Source organism: Scyliorhinus canicula, chromosome 18, assembly GCF_902713615.1.
Source record: "Scyliorhinus canicula chromosome 18, sScyCan1.1, whole genome shotgun sequence".
Taxonomy (NCBI): domain Eukaryota; kingdom Metazoa; phylum Chordata; class Chondrichthyes; order Carcharhiniformes; family Scyliorhinidae; genus Scyliorhinus; species Scyliorhinus canicula.
In genome coordinates this window covers 120704013-120714179 of record NC_052163.1, presented here as the reverse complement: position 1 = coordinate 120714179, position 10167 = coordinate 120704013, and positions in this window count along the sequence as shown.

The window sequence follows — 10167 nt, the reverse complement described above, 5'->3', positions numbered from 1 at the left end:
TTCATTTGAAGCCTACTTGTGACAATAAGCGATTTTCATTTTCATTTTTCACCTCCTCCTCCTTGGCTGCCCGCCAGCCCCTGGCTACTCTATGGGACAGGGGTGTGAGCGGACCTATCCCCTGAGGAAATGAAATGAAAAATGAAATGAAAATCGCTTATTGTCACAAGTAGGCTTCAAATGAAGTTACTGTGAAAAGCCCCTAGTCGCCACATTCCGGCGCCTGTTCGGGGAGGCTGGTACGGGAATTGAACCGTGCTGCTGGCCTGCCTGGGTCTGCTTTCAAAGCCAGCAATTTAGCCCTGTGCTAAACCAGCCTCTGATAGTCCCCGCCACCTCTCACTGCCAGTCCTGGAGACCCGTTCTGGTCTCACTGCCAGTCCTGGAGGCCCGCTCTGGTCTCACTGCCAGTCCTGGAGGCCCGTTCTGGTCTCACTGCCAGTCCTGGAGGCCCGCTCTGGTCTCACTGCCAGTCCTGGAGACCCGTTCTGGTCTCACTGCCAGTCCTGGAAACCCGCTCTGGTCTCACTGCCAGTCCTGGAGGCCCGCTCTGGTCTCACTGCCAGTCCTGGAGGAACGCTCTGGTCTCACTGCCAGTCCTGGAGACCCGTTCTGGTCTCACTGCCAGTCCTGGAGACCCACTCTGGTCTCACTGCCAGTCCTGGAGACCCGTTCTGGTCTCACTGCCAGTCCTGGAGGCCTGCTCTGGTCTCACTGCCAGTCCTGGAGACCCGTTCTGGTCTCACTGCCAGTCCTGGAGACCCGCTCTGGTCTCAACCAGGGTCTGCACGCTCGTAGCCATGGAGCCTCCATCTGGGACTGTGCCACATCACACTGAGACTGTACCACCACCTTCTGGGTCTGTGCCACTTCAGTCAGTGGCTGCACCATCTCCCTCTGGGACCGGGCTACCTCCCTTTGCGTCTAGTCCACGTTGGCCAGTGCCTGGACAATGACGCCAACTCTCTCAGCTATGGCCTGCTGTGACTGGGCCACGCTCAGGAGTGCCGCTTCAATGTCCAGGTGGCTCTGGCACATGGCCGCCTGTCCTGGGCCTCGGCCACTGCTTGCAGAGATTGCCCAGGCCTTGGACATCCTGACCCTTAGCCGAAACCTTCGCCTGTAAGACCTCCACCGTGGACGCCACCCATGTGGTGGTGGCCTGAGTGGCATGCATGATCGGTACCACCTCCTGCTCCTGCACACGGTTGGACTCCTCCCACTGCACTGAGGTGTTGGATGCTCACTGACAACCCCTCATGTGGTCCCTGGCTCTACATCTCCACAATCGATGGAACTGCCCATTTCAGAAGCCTGAAACCCGTCTGGACAGGAGCTAGTCCCTGGCATCGGCCTGCCCTCTGACCATCTGCCTCCTCGGGAGTTCCTACCTCCACCTGCTGTAATGGAGCATGTGTGTGGTGCGCACCAGATAGTGCCCCAGGAGCCTCTTCGCTAAAGTGCCCAACCGATTGTGGAGACCACGGTGAAGGGAAGTCAGTGTCAACCCCGGACTCGAGCTCTGGGGTCTCTTGGGATGCCGATCGATGTCTCACATCAGTGTTGGTCTCGTTCCTGGGCGACACCTGGGGTTCTGCTGTGGCTGGGGTCGGGGGACACCAGAAGGGCCCACCCTAAAGGCTGCTGGTGGTGTTGTGGGGGGCATGTTAGGGGGGGGAGGAGGTGACACACGTGCCATGGGGACGGCAACTCAGTGGGGTCTGACTTCCCTGCTCAATGCCGACCTCCGCCGCAACATCTACCCTTTCTTTCTTTGGACCTGCCGACCACATCCAGTGCCCTCTGCTCTGCTGGAGGTCGCAGGTCGGGTGGTTTCCCCCTCTAGTCTTTTCCCGCTCCCAACGGTTATGCATGGCCTTCTCAGCTGGGGTGGGGGCGGGGGGGGGGGGGGGGGGGGGGGAGAGGGGGGGTAGTGCCCAGGTGGCAGGTAGCTGGTGGTTTCAGTGGCCAGTACACCTGGCCATGGCGGCCGGAATGGGTGTAGGCATGTGGTGCAGGGTAGGGGGTCCAGCCCCCCTCCGGGTTGGGGTAGGGTTATGGGTATGTGGGACGCGGGTTGATGCCAGGGGCACAGTGCTGCCTACTCACCCTGGCTGCCCCGAGGAGGTGGTGCAGCTTGTCCGGCACTGCTGACCGGTCTGGACGGTGTTGCCCACGGCGCTGACCACCTCTGCCACCTGCGTCCAAGCCTGGCAAATGGCAGCAGCTGCCAACCTCCTTCCCACCCATGTTACAGGGTCACCTGCCTCTCCTCCACAGCGTCCAACAGGGTCTCCAGTTCTGCACAGCTGAATCGTGGGGCCGCGCGTCTTGCTGACATCTTGTTGGCTGGGATTGCAGTGGGGAGTGCAGTGTGTATATGCGGCTGCAGCTTATCAGCCTACCGAGTACCAATCCTGGATCTGGCTAATCAGCACCGTTTCCCATTGGAATCGATTGTGTTGCTCATGGCCCCGGTGCTAGCCCCTTAACAGTTGTTGAATCGGTCCAGGTGCAGCGCCAGTTTTGCTGTCATAGAACTCTACGAATCCTGTCCTGGCCTCATGCAGAATCCAGCCACCAGGGTACTGCCAGAGAAGGAGCTCCAGCCTTTTGACCCAGTGACAAGGAAGGAATGATGATGTACATACATCCACATCAGGATGGTGTGTGGCTCGGAGGGAGACTTGCAGGTGGGTGTGTTCCCATGTCGCTGTTCCCCTTGTCCCTCCAGGTGTTATAGGTCATGGTTTTGGAAGGTACTCTTGTTGGAGCCGTGGACAGTGGTTAGCACTGTTGCTTCACAGCGCAAGGGTCCCGGGTTCAATTCCCGACTTGGGTCACTGTCTGTGGGGAGTCTGCACGTTCCTCCCGTGTCTGCGTGGGTTTCCTCCAGGTGCTCCGGTTTCCTCCCACAAGTCCCGAAAGATGTGCTTGTTAGGTGAATTGGACATTTTGAATTCTCCCTCTGTACCTGAACAGGCGCCGGAATGTGGCGACTCGGGGATTGTCACAGTAACTTCATTGCAGTTTACTTGGGACAATGAAGATTATTGTGATTGTAAATGGTACACACGGCTGCCGCTGTGTGCCAGTGGTGGAGGGAACGAATGTTTAAAGCGTGCTGCTTTCTCCTGGATGTTACCCAGCTTCTTGAGCGAGAAGCCCAAGCATGTGGAAGAAATTTGGAACAGTTTAAAGCTAATTTGCATTTGTTTCAACTTGCTGTCCAGACCTTGGTGTTTGGACTTCAATTTATTCACAGATTTATTCCCAGATCAACCCCACCTCAGCCCCCAAGCATAGGAAATTAACCAGAGCAAACCGGTTTGGAAGCAATCTTGAAGGAAATAAAGAAAAGTTTACATCTGTAGAGTGCATTTAATGACCTCAGGGTGTTCCAAACTAATGGCGCACTCCAGAGTGGGAAATGCAGCAGCCAATTTGCAGACAGCAAGCTCCCACGCACAGCACTGTGATAATGACCAGATAATGCCTTTAGCGATGCAAACTCCCTTGAGTTTCTTCAAAATAATGCCATGGGATCTCTTACGTCCGCCTGAAAGACCGGGTCCTTGGTTTAACATCTCACCTGAAAGAAAGAATATGTAGGTACAAACAGTAATTAATTACTTTGCATGGAAATGCTGGATTTGCCAGGGCAATGTGTTACACAAGGATTTAAGATTGACATTTGAAAGAGCTGCACAAAATTCTGACGGGTTTCAATTCGGTGAATAAAGAAAACGGGTTCCCATTAGTTTAAGACATAAAGACTAGGGAACATGGAATTAAGATTTTGGGTGTGAGTTACAGGGGAAGATGTGAGGAAGAATGCCTTTACTCAGCGAGCAAATGACTTGGACCTCGCTGTCTGCAAGGATGGTGGAAGTGAAGACAATGAATGATTTCAGAAGGAAATTTGATGCACATGAGAGGTAAAAACACATGCAGGGCTACAGAATAGAGCAGGAGAATGGAACTGATTGGATTGCTCTACAAAGCCAGCATGGACACGATGGGCTGATTGTCCTCTTTCTGTGCCTCAATGACTCTAAAGCCCTGACTCAAGTAGGGCTGAGCAATGACATTTAAAAATTAATTTCAAGGGCAGCACAGTGGCACAGTGGTTAGCATTGTTCCCTACGGCGCTGAGGACCCGGGTTCGAATCCCGGCCCTGGGTCACTGTCCGTGTGGAGTTTGCACATTCTCCCCGTGTCTGCGTGGGTTTCACCCCCACAACCCAAAAGATGTGCAGGCTAGGTGGATTGGCCACACTAAATTGCCCCTGAATTGGAAAAAATAATTGGGTACTCTAAATTTATATATAAAAAAATTAATTTCAAATGAACATGCATGTTAATTCAAGTTCCACCTTGTTGATCTAACTCAGTGACTTCTATCGAGTTCCCAACTGAGAACATCAGTGTTCATTGTTTAAGTAGAAATAATTAAACAAGGGCGGCACGTTGGTGCAGTGGTTAGCACTGCTGCCTCATGGCGCTGAGGACCCGGGTTCGATTCCGGCCCCGGGTCACTGTCCGTGTGGAGTTTGCACATTCTCCCCGTATCTGCATGGGTCTCACCTCCACAACCCAAAGATGTGCAGGCTAGGTGTATTGGCCACGCTAAATTGCACCTCAACTAATTGGGTACTCTAAATAAAAAAAAACAAAATGATCAAACGTGAATCCACAGAACAAGACGAAACATTTTAAAAGATAATTATGGTTCTTGGTAAAGGGTAATTTTTACAAAGCAGTCCTGATGGACCCAATGCGGAATCGAACCTTTATACCTAGAGTGAAGCTGGGCTCCTGCTCTCCAGCTCATCCTTTACAATGAACCAGCTAATCTGACCTGGGAGAACCAGTACAGACACAACAGTAAGCAGTGTCCCAGATTCGAATGTGCCACAATCAGCACCCTTCTTAGTCATTATCACAACCATTTGCATTCCTTTGTCTTTTTAGAATATAAGAACTAGGAGCAGGAGTAGGCCATCTGGCCCCTCGAGCCTGCTCCGCCATTCAATGAGATCATGGCTGATCTTTTGTGGACTCAGCTCCACTTTCCCGCCTGAACACCATAACCCTTAATCCCTTTATTCTTCAAAAAACTATCTCACAGTAACTTCATTGAAGCCTACTTGTGACAATAAGCGATTATTATTATTATCTTTATCTTGAAAACATTTAATGAAGGAGGCCCAATTGCTTCACTGGGCAGGGAATTCTATAGATTCACAACCCTTTGGGTGAAGAAGTTCCTCCTAAACTCAGTCCTAAATCTACTTCCCCTTATTTTGAGGCTATGTCCCCTAGTTCTGCTTTCACCCGCCAGTGGAAACAATCCCCCCCCCCCCCCCCCCGCATCCTTCTAAATTCCAACAAATACAGTCCCAGTCTACTCAACCTCTCCTCGTAATCCAACTTCCTCAACTCTGGGATTAACCTAGTGAATCTCCTCTGCACCAGTACGTCCTTTCTCAGTAAGGAGATCAAATGCACTTGGTCTCCAACTCCAAATCATCTATGTATGTCCATGACATCTTTGTCAATCTCCAACTCTATCCAATACCGCCTCTACCACTGCCTCTGGCAGCTCATTCCAGATGCTCACTACCCTCTGTGTGAAGAAATTTCCCCTCTGGTCTCTTTTGTATCTCTCCCCTCTCACCTTAAACCTATGCCCTCTAGTTCTAGACTCCTCTACCTTTGGGAAAAGATTTTGACTATCTACCTTATCTATGCTCCTCATTATTTTATAGACCTCTATAAGATCACCCCTAAGCCTCCTACGCTCCAGGGAAAAAAGTCCCAGCCTATCCAGCCTCTCCTTTTGGCTCGGACCATCACGTCCTCGTAAATCTCTTCTGCACTCTTTCTCATTTAACAATGTCCTTCCTATAATAGGGTGACCAGAACGGAACACATTATTCCATGTGTGGTCTTACTACAGGACAAGGAGGGTTTTGAAGGTTAGGATGAGAAGATAAAAATCTGGAATTCTCTCTCCAAATGCCTTCAACTCTCTTTAAGACTCAATTAAAAATGTTCCTCTTTGAGCAAACAATGATGGCTTCTTTAGCTTTGTGTCACTTTAAGGCTGGGCAGCATGCTGGCGCAGTGGTTAGCATTGCTGTCTCACAGCGCCAAGGTCCCAGGTTCGATCCTGGCTCTGGGTCACCGTCCGTGTGGAGTTTGCACATTCTCCCCGCGTCTGCGTGGGCTTTGCCCCCCACAACCCAAAGATGTGCAGGGTAGGTGGATTGGCCACGCTAATTTGCCCCTTAATTGGAATAAAGGAATTGGGTACTCTAAATTTATTTTTTAAAAGTCTGATTGCACTTTTGTAGAATTCCATGGGCAGTTTCGTGACATTCAAGGTCCTTTTTATATGCAAATTGGTGCTCCTGTTGCCCAGTAACTACTGCTGAAAACTTTGCATATGTAAATAAAAAGTGAGGAAATTATTGAGCTTGGCTTTGACACATATCACAGCTGAATGTCACGCTGACCCTCATTGTCCACACTGATACATGAGGTTAATTTGGCAAAGAGACCGGCTGATAAGGAAGGTGAGGGTCACCGGGGGGGGGGGGGGGGGGGGGGGGGGGCGGTGTCAAGGGTCAACAGAGTGTGGGAAGTTAAAAACAAGATTCCTGATGGTGAGACTCAACTTTCAAAAAGATTACATTTTGCCATTTAAAGTCAAGACTGAATTGCAGAGAATATGAAAGTAATCATTATCCTAAATCTAAAGAAAGCAGGAACAGCATCTGGAGGAAGCTCTCCTGTTAGAAATTCAGAGAAAGTGTAAAATTAACAGCGTAAATAACAAAACTAAACGAGAAGTAATTCATCAGGCAGACCTGTTTAGGGAATTTGCGGTCAATGATTACTACCTGCCACGGAAACCAGCCCAGTGCCCTGGGATCTGAAGGATTAACAGGGGACATAATGAAATTAAATTTCCCTTTAATAGGCTGCAATGTATTTAACCTATCATCAGAATGGTTACGGTCAAAATGTTGACCTGCCCTCTGTGCGGCTCCAGTACTTTCTGCTTCAGTCACAGATATTACCTGAGCTAATGCACCAGGCCGACAGTATTAAATGAATCACTGAGAACATTATGGGAGCCTTGTGTCTGACAAAGACAGGAAGTCGACTGTCACTATGACAACAGCCTCATTTTGCAGAGTCAATGCCCTTTCCAGCGATTGGGTCACATCCAGTGAATGGGAAACACCTGACATTACTCCATTAAATTTTAGCAGCCTGACTGGCAATGAAGCAATTAGCAGAAATGTGGCTCCAATCTAGCTGCATTATTGCTATCAGCTTGTGTCCACAGGCAACACCCAATCCCAGAACATTCACTCCAACTCAGCCTACCGTTTTCCTGGTCTACTGTGGACATGATGGGTGGCAAGGTAGCACAGTAGTTCGCACTGTTGCTTCACAGCACCAGGGTCTTAGGATCGGTTCGCGGCTTGGGTCGCTGTCTGTGCGGAGTCTGCATGTTCTCCCCGTGTCTGCGTGGGTTTCCTCCCATAAGTCCCGAAAGACGTGCTGTTAGGTAATTTGGACAACATTCTGAATTCTCTCTCCGTGTACCCGAACAGGCGCCGGAATGTGGTGCCTAGGGGCTTTTCACAGTAACTTCATTGCAGTGTTAATGTAAGCCTACTTGTGACAATAAAGATTATTTTTATGGATAGAAGTTATTCAACCCATTGTCTAACTGTCAATCCAGAACAATCCAGCAATACCTGATTTGCAATTCCTTAAATGACTCCATAATCTTTGCTTCTGTTTGTCACACATTTAAAAAATCAATTTGACAAGTAAAGCACAATTTAACTAAATGGGAACAAAGTCCCATAGCGAACGCTTTTAGCCGCAGGTTTCCCAGCGTTCGCAGCGCCGTGAAGCACAAGACTATAACCCACGACTTGCGTTTAATAAGGGGCGTCAGCGGGGAACATGCGGCCAAGGCCACACAAGGCCCCGTTTTATACTCCGAGGAGCTCCGCTCGCTGGAACTCCTCAGTGTAGCGAGGGATCAGAACTCCATTTTTAAATGGCGTCCTGACATCCGAGGACCTCGAAGCGATCCTGAAACCCGCCCTCCCCTCCAAGCCGCAACGCACTGTGGGCTGCTCCACGGATAGTTTTTGTTGGAATGACGAAGGCTGGGGGGAGAACTGATAGAGATCTACAAAATTGTGAGAGGTATTGACAGGGTGAATAGTCAGGAGCTTTTTCCCAGGATGGAAGATTCAATTACAAGGGGCACAGGTTCAAGGTGAGAGGGGGAAAGTTCAGGGGATATGTGCGGGAAAAGTCCTTTCAAACAGAGGGTGGTGGGTGCCCGGAACACGTTGCCAGTGGAAGTGGTAGAGGCAGGCTTGATTGCAATGTTTAAGATGTACCTTGATAGACACATGAACGAGCGGGGAATGGAGGGATACAGATCCTTTGGGCAATAAGTAATAGGTCCCAATAAAGAATCTGGATTGACGCAGGCTTGGTGGGCCAAAGGGCCTGTTCCTGTGCTGTAATGTTCTTTGTTCACCTGGGCAGTGCCAACCTGGGCACCTTGGCAGTGCCAGGTTGGCACCCTGCCCACAGGGCAAGCATCTGGGGCCTCTTATCCCCTAGGAGACCCCCACAAGTGCCATTCCGTCTGGTCCTCAGGATTCACATCGCAACGTCTGACGAGATCGCGTTAGATCTCGCAGGGCATTGCGAGTAGGGTACATCCTGGGAACGGGGTCTCACGGTTTCTATCGGTCTCGCTGCACGGCGGCGAGTTGCTTTCCGGGCGCAGCATGGCCATTAAATCACACCCCTATTGTTCAACAATATTACTGTACCTGAAAGAATATTCCATATGTTGAAGGGTCTCCATTCCTTAAAGGTTGCTAACCTTGAATGGACTTATTCCTGGAGGTACTGTCACAGAGACACCGGTCCCCACTGCCCAGTTTCAGTCTCAGTTCCAATGTTTCTGTAGCTGACAAACAAAATGTTCAAAGAAAATGATAAATAAGGTTATGGTTTCCTCCTGGCTCACACACCGTAGGGTTTAGATAAACGAGCTTCAATCCTGGAGACTCAAGGGCAATCCTGGAGGCTTGGCAACCCTAATTCCAGAAGTTTGGATTCAAACAGGCTTAAAGTGGCATTCTCACTTCAGTGTATAGTTTGAGGACAAAGTCAGGAATGACCAACATCAAGGTCTCTATGTGGGCCACCAAGAAGAGAAGGACATGTTTTTTTTGTAACAAATCTTGCCTGGTTTGTATTCAGTTTTGACTTTTTTTTACACCTACACTCTGAGGGATTTCCAACCCTCTATCATTAGTAGTTGGATCACTTTCCAATCTCACTACAGGTATCACTAATCTTTCTAAGTTGCATTGAACGTTTGCCAGATATTTTCCAGTTCATTTTTCAGGTAGCAACAATCCTTTAAAGGCAGGGAAGGAGTCCGCCTTTTCTTCCTGACCTTCTCCCTTGCCATAGCTGATGCTGTTCAGCACGGCCTCTTGCCCCCCTCTCACTCCCCCTCTGGATCACTGCAATTCGCCTATTGCCACAATCAGCCTCTTACCAACCCTTCTGGCAGTCATTCCTAGCATCGGCTTCAACTACTTTACCAAGATGGCATCCCATGCTGAAGGCGGACTTAACTGGAGTTTCATCTTCAGACCCCCATCTTACCCACCTCAGAGACTCTTTTGCATCTTAGGGTTTCCAGGGAAAAATCCCCCCTCTCGTTTTGAGTAGCTTTTTCAAGGAAGATGAAAGGTTGAGGGAGAAAGTTGCAAGAGCCAAGAGTGATAAATGCAAGAATGGGGGAAGGGCGACGGCAGGTAGAGAAGAGTAGAGATTCAGAGGACTGGAAGGTATTGACTTGAGTAGCTACTTTGGCTGCAGAGAAATTTGAAAATAATTGCGAGGACTATGAAGCTAATTTATTGGGGCAATCGAAGTTGGTAAGGTGAGAGTGGTGAGACTGTAAGATTTTGAGCAGTGTTCGGAATGAGCTACATGTTGCTGAAGCTGCTGGTGGTGAAAATGGCACCAAGGACATCGGGGGAATATATTCTTGAAACAAGAAGACTTTGAAATTAGGCTTTCAGTGACGATAGA